The sequence below is a fragment of the Schistocerca serialis genome, chromosome 9, assembly GCF_023864345.2.
Source record: "Schistocerca serialis cubense isolate TAMUIC-IGC-003099 chromosome 9, iqSchSeri2.2, whole genome shotgun sequence".
In the NCBI taxonomy this organism is placed as follows: domain Eukaryota; kingdom Metazoa; phylum Arthropoda; class Insecta; order Orthoptera; family Acrididae; genus Schistocerca; species Schistocerca serialis.
This window is the reverse complement of record NC_064646.1, coordinates 469,397,395-469,416,821: the sequence shown is the minus strand read 5'-3', so window position 1 is coordinate 469,416,821 and position 19,427 is coordinate 469,397,395. Positions and strand designations below refer to the sequence as shown.

General features: G+C 43.2%; 1 pseudogene; it reads left to right on the top strand.

Annotated features, from left to right (window-relative positions):
- The first annotated feature begins 2,437 nt into the window (after nucleotides 1–2,437).
- On the top strand, nucleotides 2,438–2,558 carry LOC126420030 (5S ribosomal RNA; annotated as a pseudogene).
- The last annotated feature ends 16,869 nt before the right edge of the window (nucleotides 2,559–19,427 follow it).

Genomic DNA, 19,427 nt, shown 5'->3' with positions numbered 1-19,427 from the left:
CCAACCAACCAGCTCCCTGCCCTTTTAACAGATGACCCTGCTATGGCTGGCTTAGTTTTGCGTTTTATTCGGGCAGGGGTTTTTTATCATTTAATCTGAGTGTTTCTGGTTTTTTTAGTGTCGATTCTGGCTTTTGGCCTCCGATTTTAAACTGAGTTTTTAATGTGTCCTCGGTGGTTGGCTTTTCCTCTTTTTTTTCTCTATGGTCGGCCAACCACCGTCACACTCTGTGTGATTTTAATTTGTTTTGTCTGATCTCTGTCGGATTCTGTCTTGTCCCGTGTCGTCTGACGTCTTTCCTGCTGTTCGTTTTTATTCTCTTTGGGCGGTTTTAATTTTTTGGAAAAAGGGACCGATGACCGTCGCAGTCTGGTCCCTTTAATCCCACAAACCAACCAACCAGCCTTCTCTTAGGTGTTCTGCAAATGTGGAGTGGTTTGTCCCATATTTCCAGGCTCTCGTGTGTTCTTTGTATCTGACGTCAAATGTTCTGTTTGCCCTATGTATCTGCGTTTATCTCTGTTTTTTGTCAGTTTTGGGGTGTATTTTTGTATATAATTGTCGGTTGTGTATGCTATGTTTATTCCCTGTCTTTTGAAAATGTTGATGATTTTGTGGGTGAGTTTGTGTTTGTATGTCATTGTGTATCATCTTGTTTTCTTTCATCTTTTTCTCATTATCCTTTGAAGTTGTTATGGGACTGCGTGTTTGTGTTTGGTTCTGTTGTGTTGTTGTCTGTGGTTTGGTGTTTTCTGCTTTTATTTTACTTTTAATTTTCTTGTTTAGCTTTGTAATTATGTTACTATTGTAACCATTGTTTTGTGCTATCTGCATTATTATGTCCAGTTCTTTTTGGTAGTTTTCCTTGGGGAGTGGCATTGTGTTGAGTCTATGGAGAACGTGCTGAAGTGTTCCTTGCGTTTATGAGTGTAGGTGGTTCTAGGATTGTGGAATGATAATGTCCGTTGCTGTGGATTTATGGTAAATTTCAAACATTTGCTTATTGTTTTTTTTTTTTTTTTTATATCCAGAAATTTAATTTGGTTGTTCTGTTCTCTTTCGGTTGTGAATTTTATATTTTTATGCATCTTGTTGATGTCAGTATGTAGTTTTTCAATTTTTGTTTGTGGTTCATCTATTAAGCAAAGTATGCCATCCATATACCTGAACCAATATAATATGTTGTATTCCTTTGCTACTATTTTTGTGAAAATGATCTGTTCCATGTGGTTTACAAAAATATTTGCTGAGGCTCCTGAAGCTGGGGACCCCATTAGTAATCCATCTTTTTGTAAATAAAATTCATTATTAAATTGGAAGTAATTTTTCTGTGTTATGAACTTTATTAATATGCGTATTTTTTAAATCTGTTCATCAGGGAGTTGACTATAAGTTTTCAGGTTCTCATCTATTATTTCTATTGTTTCTGGTAATGGTACGAGTATGTTAGAATACAAGCTTTCTATATCAAATGAGAGGAATGTTGCTAGTACAACACAGAAAAGAAGGAGAAACATGGTGAACAGTGTGAAAAAGGTAACTCAGAATTGTGCTTATATGTCGGTAATAAAGCTTTTGACATATATTTCTACGTATTTCTAGGAACACATTTTCTTAGGTATGTAGTCCGTTTGAAATTCTCGGGCTTTACGATGGATATTTGTTTGTTTGTTTGTGTGGTTTTTTTTCCTGAAATATTTCTGCCACGAGTGGCTGGCATTGTCGGAAGATTTGCTCTTCATAATTTTGTTATTGAAAATTTCCCATCCAGTACAGTGCTAGTCTTTGATAATGTTAGCGGCACATGATAAAATCGGGGAAACAATCTCTTACTGCGGTCGGTCGAAGAAAGGGAAATTGGCGCTGATAGATAACGTAAACTTAAACAGCTTTTTCTTTGTTATCGCACTTAAGTCTTTACTTATTTGCATATAGTTTTGTTCTTTTTTTACCAGGATGTTGTGTTAGTGCACAGTATACATACAATTAATCGGTACTGAAAGGAGGCAGAAATACTAGGGAACGTCATGTATTTTAAAATTATCGCTTATCTCTTAAGTTTATGCTATCTTTGTTTCCATTACTGGCGGGAACTTTCAGTTGAAAACACACAAAAATTCAAAGTAAACATGGAGTTTTTAGAAAATAAGACAATTTTTCTAGACTGAAGTATTTTAGTTGTTCGGGTAATGTGTACTACATGGTAGAACAATCATTTACTTAAGGAAAGACGTATCTCTTGAAAGCAGTTTCATAATGAGCATCCATTACTCTACACATAAGTTTCGATTTATTTTTGTCGGCACCCGAGACATCAATCCACAGATTGCATAGAATGTCATTAATGTCAATGTAATTGTAAGTTCCGAAGTATCTCATTTATTTTACAAGTCGTAACCATTGGACATTGTACATCAAAGATCTTTATGGTTTAAAGCCCAACTGCCTTGCCACGTTGGTAACACCGGTTCCCGCCCGATCACCGAAGTTAAGCAACGTTGGGCCCGGCTAGTAGTTGGATGGATTTACCATTTGGGGAAAACCGGGTGCCGTTGGCTCTTACGGACACGGAAGTCGCCGAAGTGATGGTTTTATTTATCCCAAGTATGATTCCGTAACACATTGTTTACCAGAAATAATGTTTACGTTGTAAATACTAACGTGACGTCCGGTATGTTGGACAATGTAAGCGGTTGTTAAGACGCGTGTAAACAGTTTCGGAACCACTGCTGCCAGCTGCTAATGGACCGAACGCTTTCTACCCTGTCACTCGTCACAGCGTCAGGCTCTAGCCAACGCAAATAGATGATACGCGGTGTTGGCATCCGACGTTCAAGTTCACTGACGGAACACATTCTTTCCACGTCGTCTGCTAAAGGCGCGTCAAAGGTCTAGGTCAAAATCTTTAACTTGTCTTCGCAATCGTCCTTCCTCTTTGACGCCATTCTCTCTCTCTCTCTCTCTCTCTCTCTCTCTCTCTCTCTCTCTTTCTGTGTGTGTATCGCTAACACCCGAAGTAGGAGGTGAATGAGAGAGTTCATACTTTCCTGTATGCCATCTTCTGGCGTATCCTAAGTTCAAAGTACAAAACGGTCGCCTATGAGGAAAATAAAAATGTATACTGTACAGTACATACAATGTATTGTAGGTTGAGAAATACTGTACTATAGTTGACGGTGTAATTACATATTGCAGCTGTACTTAAGTATAGTACTACATTAACATATCCCCATACACTAGTATAATACAGTACGTATTAAAATTTATCTTATGCGCTCTGTAAGGTTTGTTTGAAATAATCATGTATTTTATTCTGAACCAGAGCGTCATTCATTATTGTTTTCTCAATATGTGTTTCTGCTGCTAACGTTAAACTGACTCATACTTCTTCACTTTCATAAAAAGTAGTGTTTCAATTTTCTTATCTCTTCAACTGCCTGCTTACTTAGAGGTGCAGTAAAGTTTGGTTCAGTTACGTCATCTTCATCGCGTTATTCATTCTCCACATTGGCATCGTGCCCTTCTCGTTGAAGCTCTTGTGTGATCCACATACACCAGTTGACGTACTTTGTGTGAACAGTTCATCATCGATATTGGCAGATTCCTCAGATCCACCACGTGCTTTTACTAATGTCTGAAGTTTATGGTCATGTTCCTTGAAGCTGTTTTCTTAGACACTGTCATCAATCGACGAAGCACGGTCGTTAAAGATGAGCCCTGCCTTCTTGAAACATTTGCTGACTGTAGTAGATGTTACTTGTTTTAAGACTGAAGAATCCACAGAATTGAATCAATGCGTTGATAATTTTCCGAGTTCACTTTCAGATTTAACATTGTGATTCAAGACAAAATATGTCTCAACACTTTTTTCCTGTAAAACACTTTGAAATTTTGAATAATCCCCCTGATCTAGTAGTTGGCAACGTGAAGTTCAATTTGTCGGCAAAAAGATTATTTTCACATTTTTTAGCGCAGCATCACAGTGGGAAGTGCCATTATTTACAAACAAAATCACTTTCATCCTTTGCCTTTCCATTCTTCTATCAAATGTCAGCACTCTTTCGGGCATTAATGTCGTCACCCACGATCGTTTAGTAGCATACCACTCCACGTTCAGCTTACTCGAGTCAATACCCTTGAAACACATAGGCCTCGCAGCCTTACCAATAAATAAAGGCTTGTCAAACTTGCCTAACATATTAGCACACAACAGAACAGTGAATCGCTTTATTGAAAATTTATGTCCTGAACAGTTTGTGCCTTTCAAAGGCATTGTTTCACTAGGAAGAGGTGGCCGAGCGGTTCTAGGCGCGTCAGTCCGGAACCGCGCGACTGCTACCGTCGCAGGTTCGAATCCTGCCTCGGGCATGGATGTGTGTGATGTCCTTAGGTTAGTTAGGTTTAAGTAGTTCTAAGTTCTAGGGGACTGATGACCTCAGATGTTAAATTAAAAAATGGTTCAAATGGCTCTGGGTACTATCGGACTTAACAGCGGAGGTCAACAGTCCCCTAGAACTTAGAACTACTTAAACCTAACTAACGTAAGGATATCACACACATCCATGCCCAAGGCAGGATTCGAACCTGCGACCGTAGCAGTCGCGCGGTTCCGGACTGAAGCGCCTAGAACCGTTCGGCCACCGCGGCCGGCTCAGATGTTAAGTCCCATAGTACTCAGAGCCATTTGAACCATTTTTGAACTAGGAAGAGTTCTGAAGAAAAGACCAGTAACAGTCGAAAATGTTTCTTTCCTCATTACCGTCACAAATTCCTGTTACCCTTTTTTACCTATCCGACACGTTGTTTTCGTCCACAGAACCCAGGTTCTCTCGCTTGAAGACAGAAGCAGTGTGTACTTTAAGCTACAAAACGTCCGATTGGAAGATAATGATCGTTGCAGTTTGAGTCACAAACGTATATTAGAATTGCGTTCACCAAAGTATGAGTTCAAATGCTCTGAGCACTATGGGACTCAACTGCTGAGGTCATTAGTCCCCTAGAACTTAGAACTAGTTAAACCTAACTAACCTAAGGACATCACAAACATCCATGCCCGAGGCAGGATTCGAACCTGCGACCGTAGCGGTCTTGCGGTTCCAGACTGCAGCGCCTTTAACCGCACGGCCACTTCGGCCGGCAAAGTATGAGTTCTTCGGTATTTTTAGAATTGCATTGGTATCACTAATTTTATAGTTAATGCCAAGAGATCCATATATTAAATAAAACTTAGGAACAATTACAAGTCAAGCTTCTACGTCCACAAACTCGTTTTCGTGGGAAACTTTTTTAAACGGAGAAGCAACGCCTAACAAAAAATATTATCACAACGATAATGGTGGTTCTATGCGGCAATGCGTGTATGGAAAGTGTCTTCAGCCACACGAATCATTTATGGGCTGACGATAGAAACAAACTGAATGTGGATAAGATAAAAGCAGAGTTATGCATTCGTCGCAATTTGAAGTTTGCAACATGCAACGATTTTTACCCAAAAATCAAAGGTAACAGAAATGTGTTGAAAGCTGTAACTAGCAATAATAAATACAATTTTTAATGGGTTCTAAGCATTTTATTGTGTTCACTCTCACATCAGCAAATCTTTTCACCAGACAGTTTTCTGTAAATTTGTCAATTTAGTCTAGCAACCCTACTGCTCGTCCTGTATAATCGCCGGTTGCGTCGTTAATTACTGAGTGGTGGAAGAGTATTTGGTTTACCAAATAAGCAGCAACCAGTCGCAAGATCATGTTTTCTTTATTTAATTTTGCATATCGATTTCGACTGATTAACAGCCATCATCGGTGCTTCCAACGTGTGTGTTCCCTGAGTAATAACACTGTCTTAAACAGACGTCACTCCATGCTTGACGTCACTCCATGCTTGACGTCTGTTTAAGACAGTGTTATTACTCAGGGAACACACACGTTGGAAGCACCGATGATGGCTGTTAATCAGTCGAAATCGATATGCCAAATTAAATAAAGAAAACATGATCTTGCGACTGGTTGCTGCACAACTTGGGAACCATATGGAGCCCCCCATTCAGTATTTGGTTTACTGCGATAGGAATTGTCGTTATTATACCTAAGATGCGACAGGTAAAAAGTAGGACACCCACAAATCTCAGCTGATCGAAATCGCGGAATTCATCGAAGGCACAGGAATAGCATAACTGGACACAAACATTTCTTCGAAGGCCATTTGCACTGAAAGAAACCATTCTGTGGCTCAAACAGAAACTTTGACTCTGCTTTTAAAGGAAAACTCAGTAAACTACATAGACGTAAGAGATGATTAAATGGGACTGGGAGGAATTCAACAAAAATTAGTCATTACTTTTGTACTGGTACCACGACGTGTGGAAAACAGTGGTATGTAAGCGCTAGTATCTGTGATGAGTTGATCAGTGTGATCAGTGCTAACTGACATGCTGTTCCGCGATAAGGCTTGGCGTACGCGTGGCTTACCTTGTCAGTTTTCGTTGAGCAATACTAGCCTGATCAGCTTTCATCGCTTATCGTTCCCCGTGTGCCCAGACAGATGAATTAATGTTTCAAGGGAAGAACAGTTCACTGCGCCCTCATTCATTATTTTAGTGCTTTCCATTCACACATGTCGCATCGTACTAATAGGAAAGCGAATCGCTAATGTTAAGCAAAAAGAAAAGAAGGCAGAGCGAGCAGAAAAAGAAGCAGGAGGTACAAGAAAAACAATGTACTGTACTATTGACATTGCATGTTTTAGAGTGGATGTTTAAATATAATGGGAGTTTTGTATATTTGTTTTTATGTGCGTTTTTTCACAACTTCCATTTCTGTGAGGTGCATTGCTCGAAAACTACTCATTAGAAGTGAAAAAAGTTTTTGAAATTAGCGTCTTGTTACTCTCGGCTATCATCCAGGGAACTCGTTTTCCGCAATATTTTACAGCAATAAAGAGAAAAAAAATTAAAATTGAAAAATACAGTGACGTAAAGAAAACCACAATATCAAAAAATAATTAATGTAGAGTAATGAAAATCAAGAAATAAATTTTTGATTGATTAACATTGCAAGATCGCAGGTTAATGTAAGCGCCATTGCAAACGTGAAATGGTGGTACATTAATAATCATTGTAACCGCCAGAACGTTGACCGCAAGCATGCAAATGTGCATATATTTGTGTTGGCGGGTGCTGTGTGTCAGTTCGTGGGATGCAGGTGCCGGATGTGAGCTCGTAGGGTGGAGTTTCATGCCTGTTGCACTTGGTCAGCCAATACAGGGACGGTTAATGCTGGTTGTGGATGACGCTAGAGTTGTAGTCCGATGATGTCCCGTATGTGCCCGACTGGAGACGGATCTGATCAAGTAAGCCAAGGCAGCATGTCGACACTGTAGAGCGTGTTGGGTTACACTAGCGATATGTGTGGGCGAGCGTTATGCTGTTGGAGAACATCCCCTGGAATGCTGTTCACGAATACCAGCACAACAGGTCGAATCACTAGATTGACGAACAAATTTGCAGTCATGATGCTCCTGCTGTTGTACAGAATCGCATCTCAGATCATAAATCCGGGTGTAGGTCCAGTGTGTATAACACGCAGACGGGTTGGTTGCAGTCCCGTAACTGGCGTCCGTCTAACCAACACACGGCCATGACTGGCACCGAGGCATAACCAACTTTCATCAGAATACGGAACACACCTCCACCCTGTCTTCCAGTGAACTCTCACTTGACATCACTTACGTCACAAATGGCGTGGTTTGAGGTCGGTGGAATGCATGCTATGGGGCGTCCGGCCCGGAGCCGTCCTTAAAGTAATCTGTTTGTAACAGTTGGTTTGGTCCTGTGGTGGCAACTGGTAGTGCGATGCGCCAGAGCCATACGCCGAACACCTCGGCAGCGCCACCATGCTGTCCTGAGGCTGGTCTCTTCCCGTGGCCACCGCTGGCGGCAGTCATGTACAGTGTCTACATTCCTGCCAAGTCTTTCTGCAGTATCGAGCTACTTGTAGCGGTGTTACACGACACGTTCACAGTCAAGGAGGTGTAGATAATGGCGTCTTTGTCGGCTTAAAGGTGTTCTTGATTAACAACAACAGTCTCGAAGGTAACTAACGTCCACGACCAGTAGAACGAACCTGATTTGCATCCTCATAGTTACGGTACTAGCGCAACTCTTACGCGACTGGCGCGAAATTTGAATAGACATCATCTTTCAGATGCAGAAACACTCCTACCAACTTTTGTTTATGTCGCACAGTTCCTTCTTGGTGTTGCAATTTTTTCCGTCGGTGTATAAATTTTTATAAAATGTTTCTAAAGCCATAAAATTGATAAAAGCTTGAAATTAAACAATTTCATTTAAATAGATTGTGTCCTAGTTATTGTCCTGGTTAAATCTTGAGTTCATCCTTCTCTCGACAATACTTTTTTTTCCTTCATAAAAGGTGGATACAGAAGTTCAATTGTACCAGTGACGTTGTAAGTTGATAACAGTACAATATTTTGCTAACAAGGGAACCTCCCCATCGCAGCCCCCTCAGATTTAGTTATAAGTTGGGACAGTGGATAGGCCTTGAAAAACTGAACACAGATCAATCGAGAAAACAGGAAGAAGTTGTGTGGAGCTCTGAAAAAATAAGCTAAAAATACAAACTGAGTAGTCCATGTGTAAGATGAGCAACGTTAAGGAGAATGGAAGCTCAAGGGCGCCGTGGTCCGGTAGTTAGCGTGAGCAGCTTCGGAACGAGAGGTCCTTGGTTCGAGTCTTCCCTCGAGTGAAAAGTTTACTTTTTTTTATTTTCGCAAAGTTATGATCTGTCCGTTCGTTCATCGACGTCTCTGTTCGCTGTAATAAGTTTAGTGTCTGTCTTTTGCGACCGCACCGCAAAACCGTGCGATTAGTAGACGAAAGGACGTGCCTCTCCAATGGGAACCGAAAACATTTGATCGCAAGGTCATAGGTCAACCGATTCCTCCATAGGAAAACACGTCTGCTATATTCTATACGACACTGGTGACGGCATGCGCGTCACATGACAGGAATATGTTGTCGACCCACCTAACTTGTACACTTGGCGAATGGGTAAAAAGATTTAAGTTTTCTTGTGGATGCGATAATCACTCCCAAAAAAGTGATGAAAACATAAGAGTTTGTGACATAAACTGCAACAAATGAATGCAACACTTTCACAGTCGCACAGTTTTCCCTGTGCACTGTCAAAACATATGTTTTTAACGTTTTCAAATTTTTCCGTGTGTAGACCGTCAAATCTGAACATGTCCTGGAACTTTGGAGAGCGAAGCTGATTACGTGTGAGTGCCTGAACTTCGATAATTGTCTGAAAATAAAAAATTAAAACTTTTCACTCGAGGAAAGACTTGAACCAAGGACCTCTCGTTCCGCAGATGCTCACGCTAACCACCGGACCACGGCGCCCTTGAGCTTCTATTATCCTGAGCTTTGCTCATCTTACACATGGACTACTCAGTTTGTATTTTTAGATTATTTTTTCAGAGCTCCACACAACTTCTTCCTGTTTTCTCGATTGATCTGTGTTCAGTTTTTCAAGGCCTATCCACTGTCCCACCTTATAACTAAATCTGAGGGGGGTGCGATGGGGAGGTTCCCCTGTAAGAAAGGTTGTGAGAAAATGAATATTAAATGTTTTGGTGCTGTTTCGTTCAAAACTAGGTTAACTGCCCTTGTGGTGCCTAACTGAGTTCCTACTGCATGTAATGCGCGAGATGTTAAGCAGTGGTCGCAATGAAGCGAAGGAGACTGTACTCCTAGAGGACGGGAGACAGTGTGGTGTGCGTTCAGCGAGCGCGCTGCGGTGCTGACTGCGGCGCGTTTGTGCGACACGCGTGGCACGTTATTAGTCGGGAGCAGGCCCGCCTCTGCCCACCGCGGGGTGAAGGACCCGTGACTGCGAAAGCGAAATGGGAGCCGAGCTGCGCTGGCGTCGCGTCGCAGCCTCCCCGACCCGACCCAGCCGCGCGCACCTGCCCGAGGCCCGCCCGCTCCTATTCCGTATTCTGCAGTGACAAAAGTCATATGCACATATACAGGGCAGTAGTATCGTGTACGCAACGTACTAAAAGGTTAGTGCACTGCCGCAGCTGTCATTTGTACTCAGGTGATTCCTGTGAATAGGTTTCTGATGTGATAATGACATTGAACGCGGAATGGTTGTTCAACCTAGACGTACAGAACTTTCCATTTCGGAAATCGATCGGGAATTCAATATTACGAGATCCGCAGTGCCAGGAGATTGCCGCGAATACTGAATTTCAGGCACTGCCTCTCACTACAGAACACGCAGTGGCAGACGGCCTTCACTTAACGACCGAGAGCAGCGGCGTTTGCGTAGAGTTTTCATCGCTAACGCTCAAGCAACACTGCGTGAAAGAACGGCAGAAATCAATGTCGAACGTGCGACGAACGTATCCGTTAGGACAGTGCTGCGAAATTTGTCGCTAATGGGCTATGGCAACAGGCGACGGATGCGAGTGTCTTTGCTAACAGTACAGCATCGCCTGCAGCGCCTCTCCTGGGCTCGTGACCAAACTGTTTGCATCCTCGACTATTGAAAAACCGCGGCCTGGTCAGATGAGTCCTCATTTCCGTTGGTTAGAGCTGATGGTAAGGTTCGAGTGTGGCGCAGACCCCACAACACCATGGACACAAGTGGTCAAAGAGGCACTGTGCAATCTCGTCGAGCATCCATAAATGGTGTGGATTGTATTGACGTGCAATGGACCAGTGGACAGAGCCCAACTGAACCGATCATTGACTGGAAATGGTAATGTTCGGTTCAGAGACTTCATGTTCCCAGACTTCGATGGAATTGTCAGCGGGCCACAATTGTTCGAAAATGCAAGAGGTGCTGACAGAAGTAAAGTTGTGAAGTCCTTATCAACAAGATTTCTGCAATAATTTCTCGATTACTAAACAAATCCGTGAAGAGTTGTCGAACTCTTCTTTGCTATGTAGATTTTTCCTTGAATCTAACTTGATAAAGGTCTCGCACTGACGAACAATAGTCGAGAGTTGATCGAACGAGAATCTAGTAAGCGAGATGTTTAGTTCCTGAATTATACTTCATTACTTCATTAGGGCTCCTTCAATAAACGGGCACTGATGACCGCGCAGTTGAGCGTCCCATAAACCAATCATCATCATCATCCTTCAATAAATACTTCCGGATCGAGTTAGGTAAGACGCTAACCTTTGCTTCCAATTATGCCTCTCCGCAGCTACTATCTTTGTGTGGTAGTTTCACTTTGAACAAGTCAGGACAGAAATCCGAGGCGCTTGAGGGTTGTGACGTGATTCCAACAGCGATGGCTGATCGCATAGTCCAACCATATCGGATCTTCTCTCCTGTTTATGCGCCTTCCATTACATTTATCAATGTAGAGGACAAATGCCAAGTTTTGCACGAGACACTGATCATCTCCAAGTACCTGCATAGTTCGTGACAAGTTTCAAACAATGTTACCTCCTCGTACACAACTACTGGGTTGGTGCATAAGTTCGCGGTGTTTTACCGTAAGAGTAACAAACAACAAATACACATAACACAGATATCAGTCAACAGTAATATCTTCTCCTTCACTATTTACAACGATGTGCCAACGCTGGGGTAACTTTCGGATTCCGCAACTTGAGGAATCTTTTGGTTCTGAGGTTTGGGGCGGATTTTGTTGAAGTTTCTTCGACGGAAAGCGGAAAAGGTGAAAATCTCGAGGGCACAGGATCAAGTGGCTAAGGTGAGAGTGGAATGACTTCCAAACTAACTCGTGTATACTGTTTTTGTCACTCTAGCAGGATACGGGCGGGTGTTATCGTGGAGTAGCACACTTCAAGCAGACTTCCTGGTCGTCGTTCTTGGATTGCGCCTCTAATAGGGCTCAGTTGATGACAATAAATGCCAGCAGTGATGGTTACGCTTGCGGAAGCAATTCTTAGGACACCATACCGTCGTTGTTGTATTAGATGTACAACATTATTTTTCGTGGATGCGCGCAGGTCTTTGTACGGGGAGTTGCTCGTGGTTTGGGCTCGACCATTCCTTTCTTTTGCGTGTGTTAGCATAAGGACACCCATTTCCCGTCACCAGCAGCGATGCAGTATAGGAATGGTCGGCGTTGTTCACGAGGTAATTGACAACGAGCGAGCAGAGATTCGCATACGACCACCGGCTGATTTTTGTTATTTTGGCTTAGAGCATGCGGTGCCCATACACCCGATTTTTGAACCTTTCCCATTGGATGCAAAAGTCACACGACGGTGAAAACATCACAGTTCATCACATTTGCCAATCATCGAGTACACTGATGTGGATCATTGTGGAGTAATACGTTTAAACGGTCTTTGTCAAACCCCGAAGATCTTCCTGAACGTGGAAGTCACTAATGTAAAACGATCCTCCTTAAAACGAGAAAACCATTTTTTTGCCGTGCTCTGTCCAGTGGCATTACCCCCTTACATTATCCTAAAGCAATGTGATAGACTTCTCAATATACGAATAACCATCAGCCGTATGAGGAAATGAGGACATCGATCATTTTGTGCTGGACCGGGATTCGAATTCGGATTTCCCGCTTTACGCTGTCACCTCAAGCGCTTTGGCTATTCCTACACGAATCACCGCCAGGTCCACACTTAAATATGTCATCGTTCCTTCGCGACTACCAATAATCGTAGACACATTACGTAATTCCTTCCATTTTAAATGAAAAACGCTGTCTGAAATATATGCATGTCCGAAGGAACTTTGGATCGATCTCCTTAACAACACAGGCAACGCAATATCGTATTCATCCACCGAAAGCGGGCAGCGACTTTCAATCAAAGTACGGGAATTACATGACCTGTGTGCGTGTGGAGGTTGTGACGCAGGAACGACGACATAAGAAAGTTTGCGTCTGGCCGTGAGTGGTGCACGGATAGCCAAATCTGTTAAAGCGACCGCTCGCTTAAAGCGGGAAATCTGGGTTCGATTCCCGATCCAGCACAAAATTTTCATTGGCGTCATTCTCTTAAACGCAACTGATGACTGCGCGTATTTACACCTGCGAATTCATTTCGCATGTTTCATAACGGCTGTAGCCGCCGCGATGCCTGTTGTTTCGGAATGCATGTATGTCCACAGGAGCATTACATCGCTCTGCTTAACAACACAGGCACTGCACTATCGCAAAATTTGGTACAAAAATGGGAATATTAAACAGAAATAAAATGCTTTCTTACATCTGGAGATTGAGCCGTACTGATGACGTATACAGGGTGATTTTAGTAAGTGGGGACACACTGTAAGAAATGATAGCAGAGAAGATAAGGAGCAAAACAGGTCATATACAGGGTTGTCCACTGGGCGTGACCGGGCCAACTAACTCACGAAATAAGCATCAAACGAAAAAACTACATAGAACGAAACTTTTCTAGCTTGAAGCAGGAAACCAGATGGCGCTATGGTTGGCCCGCTAGATGGCGCTGCCATAGGTCAAACGGACATCAACTGCGTTTTTTAAAATAGGAACCCCCTTTTTTATTACATATTCGTGTAGTACGTAAAGAAATATGAATGTTTTAGTTGGACCACTTTTTTCGCTTTGTGATAGATGGCGCTGTAATAGTCACAGGCATATGGCTCACAATTTTAGACGAACAGTTGGTAACAGGTAGGTTTTTTAAATTAAAATACAGAACGTAGGTACGTTTGAACATTTTATTTCGGTTGTTCTCATGTGATACATGTACCTTTGTGAACTTATCATTTCTGAGAACGCATGCTGTTACAGCGTGATTATCTGTAAATACCACACTAATGCAATAAATGCTCAAAATGATGTCCGTCAACAATGCATTTGGCAGTACGTGTTCCTCTCAACAGCGAGTAGTTCGCCTTCCGTAATGTTCGCACATGCATTGACAATGCGCTGACGCATATTGTCAGGCGTTGTCGGTGGATCACGATAGCAAATATCCTTCAACTTTCCCCACAGAAAGAAATCCGGGGACGTCAGATCCGGTGAACGTGCGGGCCATCCACCTGCAGCCAATCCATCTGTCATGAAATATGCTATTCAGTACCGCTTCAACCGCACGCGAGCTATGTGCCGGACATCCATCGTGTTGGAAGTACATCACCATTCTGTCATGCAGTGAAAGATCTTGTAGTAACATCGGTAGAACATTACGTAGTAAATCAGCATACATTGCACCATTTAGATTGACATCGATAAAATGGGGGCCAATCATCCTTCCTCCCATAATGCCGCACCATACATTAACCCGCCAAGGTCGCTGATGTTCCACTTGTCGCAGCCATCGTGGATTTTCCGTTTCCCAATAGTGCATATTATGCCGGTTTACGTTACCACTGTTGGTGAATGACGCATCGTCGCTAAATAGAACGCGTGCAAGAAATCTATCATCGTCCCGTAATTTCTCTTGTGCTCAGTGGCAGAACTGTACACGACGTTCAAAGTCGTCGCCATGGAATTCCTGGTGCATAGAAATATGGTACGGGTGCAATCGACGTTGATGTAGCATTCTCAACACCGACGTTTTTGAGATCTCCGAGTCTCGCGCAATTTGTCTGCTACTGATGTGCGGATTAGCCGCGACAGCAGCTAAAACACCAACTTGGGCGTCATCATTTGTTGCAGGTCGCGGTTGACGTTTCACATGAGGCTGAACACTTCCTGTTTCCTTAAATAACGTAACTATCCGGCGAACAGTCCGGACACTTGGATGATGTCGTCCAGGATACCGAGCAGCATACATAGCACGCGCCCGTTGGGCATTTTGTATAGCCGTACATCAACACGATATCGACCTTTTCCGCAATTGGTAAACGTCCATTTTAACACGAGTAATCTATCACGAAGCAAATACCGTCCGCACTGACGGAATGTTTGATACCACGTACTTATACGTTTGTGACTATTACAGCGCCATCTATCACAAAGCGAAAAAAGTGGTCCAACTAAAACATTCATATTTCCTTACGTCTACACGAATATGTAATAAAAATGGAGGTTCCTATTTAAAAAAACGCAGTTGATATCCGTTTGACCTATAGTAGCGCCATCTAGCGGGCCAACCATAGCGCCATCTGGTTTCCCCCTTCAAGCTAGACGAGTTTCGTTCTTTGTAGTTTTATCGTTTGATGCTTATTTCGTGAGATATTTGGCGCGGTCACTATGAATGGACCACCCTGTAGACATGTATCCGGAAATGGGAGGTACATTCACCTGACGGTGGAGATAAAACGTCAGGACCAAGCAGTGGCCCACCAGCATGTGGGTAAGCGAGACGACCGTGTGTAACACACTTCACGGTAAGAGCCGCCATCCATACAATTACAACGTGTGCATGCCTGCCTTATTACCTACGGACTTGCCTCTGCGGCGACGTTTTCGTCACTGATTCGTCACGCAGGCCACCACGGAGCTGTGATGTCTGTCAGTCTCCCATGTTGTTCGTGGATGAGGCTACCTTTACAAGGGGCGGTCAATGTCCACAACAGACGCCTGTGGCCTAAGGGAAATCCCCGCCACTCGGTGGTAGCGAACCATCAGCAGCGGCTCAGCCTTAATATGTGGGCGTGGATTATTGGCCACAGCCTCGTGGGATCAACCACCCTTCCACGGCGCCTCACGGGTTATCCTGCCTCCCTTGCTTTAAGACGTGCCTTTGGTGGTGGTTCAAAGGGTAATGTGGCTGCATAGTGGTGCTCACCTCGCTGCCCTCTTGTGTGTGGAATTAAAACAGTACGATGTGTTCTCATGTGCGCTTTCAGTCGTTGATGCCTGCACTGTCGACGATCTTTTATCTACTCCTTCAAGTGGGTGTACGTCACTCGGAACGTATTTCCGACCGTATGGCCACACGACCGTTTTTGCTCTTTATCCTCTCAGCGATCGTTTTCTGTAGTGTGTTACCATTCAGCAAAATCACCCTTACAGTTTTTTCACATAAAAATAAGACATTTCGCATCTTTGTACTAAATTTTAATTCAGTTTGAATACGCGCACTTTCATGCAATTAGTAATTAAAAATAAAAACACGCTATTTTTATTTTAAGAAATATGATCGAATATTCGTTAGTTAACATTTCAATTCTTTAGAAAATGTCAACTTTAATCATTTGCCTGACAATTTTATCTCAAAAATATTGGTGTATGGCCATTTGATTAATGTCGTAGACAGGAGTAATAATATGAAAAAAATATTTTCGGCCGTTTCGTATTCCAAGGCGAGTGGGGATAGTATATGCAGGATGCAGCATTATTCATAAGTACCTCTACGGTTTCAGACGATGACTGCTCAAAACCTACAAGACAAACTGAAAACACACACGTCAGTAGAAAGAGCGTCTCTCCAAGTTTGCAACTCATATGGCCTTTGTGATGTGGCGTCAATTCGTGGGTGCAAGTTGTTAACGCGATGTGTCCGGGAAGGCTGGAAGGTAGCCCACTTTGCGAATCTGGGGAAATTGGTATGCCCGTCTGCTGGTGCAAACTGATTCGATGTGCCAATACGGTGACGAGGGTTAACAATGAAGCTTGAGGACAACACAGTCTACAGGTGCGATCTGTAATTGTAAGAAGTGTCCCAACCATTAGTAGGCTTCCCTTTACCAGTATGGAAATGTCGTGTGGCTACGGCCTCCCGTCGGGTAGGGTCGTTCGCCTGGTGCAGGTCTTTCGATTTGACGCCACTTCGGCGACCTGCGTGTCGATGGGGATGAATTGATGATGATTACGACAACACAACACCCAGTCCCTGAGCGGAGAAAATTTCCGACCCAGCCGGGAATCGAACCCGGGCCCTTGGGATTAACAGTCTGTCACGCTGACGACTCAGCTACCGGGGCGGACCCTTTACCAGTAGGACACTGATATACAGCAATAACTTGCAACAAATTCCAGTTGGTTAACTGATAACCTATTGTGAAACACAATGTCCCGGTGTTAGTGAAAGGATTAAATAAATGTTAACAAAATTGCTACTAGAGAGAGAGAGAGAGAGAGAGAGAGAGAGAGAGAGAGAGAGAGAGTAGAATCGGCGGCCTTACGACTGCAAGATTAGAACGCTACATTCTGAGCTACAAGCAACTTCGAGGAAAAGATCGAAATGTTTTTATAGTTTTATGCGTAACAACGCTCGGCAATCTTCAAAGGCGTTTTTTTTTTTGAGAGTTTTTGTGAAGCGCACCGAACTAATTGCTTTAGAAAATTGCTACCTGGGTACTGACCTCGTAATCTTGCTAATCTGAAGGAAAACGAGAAGCGCAGAGCAATCGGTAAGGCCCTTGTGTGATTGGTTCAACTCGCCAAAGGTCAGCCACAGAGTTGTTTTAAGCGACGGTGCGGCACTGTTGGAGTGTTTATGGACGACACTAAATTGAGCGGCGGACAGGAAGGCGAGCACAGCGGCTGGTGCACGGTGCGGGGCCGGAGTTGCATAAGCGTGCTCCGCGCTCGGCGCTCGGCGCGACACGTGCGCGCCCCACGTGCGCGCTTTCGCAAGGCCGGCGGAGCGGCGGTGGCCGGCGGTTATTTGCGGTCCTGGCCTTACCTGGCCGCGGCGCGCCTCCGCCTCTCCTATAGCTTCCCTCTTCACGGCCGGTACAGCTTTCTGCGTCGACGCGCGGCTTCCCAGGTGCCCCATATTACGAGGCCTCGTTTTGGGATGGCTCGTTCGTAGTTTACGTCGCCGTTGGCATCACGCTTGACAAGATCGGAATGATAAGAAAATGACACAATGTGTAAAATTTCCTTGGAGTTCTGTCTTCAGTTACGTACCTTACTTTCAGCATGGACAAAATAACATCAAGGGAGCATGGTATTGGTGGTTTGAGCAACAGATTTCACGCTGCCCTTAATTTCTTAACCCTGCGCTCACTAGAAAATAAATGTTTACTATTAGCAGACTAAGAGTAGATCAAGTCTGTTATAATAAAACGAAATATTTATTAAAATTAATTCCAGGTCTGAGCTGCGGTTCCTGCCTTATTGACGAGGGCATTGTATACACTAACAGAATAAGTTGAATACAATCATCCAAGAAATTTAGAGTAGCTCTTACAATTAGTTCCATGAATAGAAATGACGCAAAACCTAAATCAGGATGACCGGACGCGGGTTTGAACCGTCATCCTCCCGAATGCTAGTCCTGTGAGCTAACCACTGCGCCACCTCGCCCGGTCACACGACTTTTATTTCGTGTCTTTCAACAACGTAGATCGCAGACAACACATTTTCAGGATTACTGGTATTTAATTATTTTTTGCGCACTGAAGACGTGATATAGTTTTAATGTGGTATATACTGTCAGGATACGGACAGACGCAGAAAATTGCGCAGATTCTCACACTCAGGTTGCCACGTAATCGTACTGTATGTAGTTTCATAATGGAAAAATGCCTTTGACACACATGTGTTGACCGAAATATTTTACCACGTTTACAGCCTCGTTACTCTTCGCTCATTACTCTTCCAAAGGACAATAATGTAGACGTCCTGAACAATTTTGGTGTAACAGAATGTGTCTTCAAAATTGGAATTGCATTGTAGATCCGTCCATTACATCTGCACATGCACGGGTTGCTTTCAATTGAAACGGCAAACGGTCTCATAAACAGCTCGAAAACAGACGTAATCGGCAGTGTTCTCAAAACATTTAGAAAACTCTCCTTGCAATTTTTGCAGTGCCACACTAAAGTCTTCAAACCTTTCGTTTTCTTTAACGTCACTGGGGTTAGGGGAAGTGAACGATATTTTTTTATCTGACGATTGTCTCTTTTAATGTGTCATCAAAACAGAAATAATGAAATAATCTGTTCTTCACCCTACAATGTTTACTGTGCGCTGTGTGCAGTCAAGTTCACTTAAACCCATTCCAGATGTTCTAATTTTCGTTCCTGCTTTCCTTTTTCCCTTATAAATTCAACGATAACGGGTTTTAAACAAAAAATCCTTCCATGCATTCTTCCCGACTTAACCAACATAATTTGTACTTATATGTTAAGGCTCCATACCCTTCGTTGAATTTCATCGAAAGCTGTTGCATTTGACAGTATAATTACGTGTGCGACTTCAGAAAATTTCCAGTTCGTACCATTTATTTCATCACGTGCTCCCCGCCTCCTAAATTAGAAGAAAGTGCTTTATGATCTGCCGAACAGTGAATCCCATTCATCGGTCGTTGTAATTTTTTGCTCTTTCATCGTGAAGTGGAGAGCTGCATCAAACCAGTCTCAGGACTGAAGACCACAACAACAACAACATCGTGAAGTAAATCATTACATTCTTTTTGTATGATGATGTAATGCCATTCCGTAGCAAATCTGCAGTACCCATCGATTATGCGATTGCACAGTGTATATTGAGAATTCTTATCCTGTTCTGTCATTCCCACTCATTTT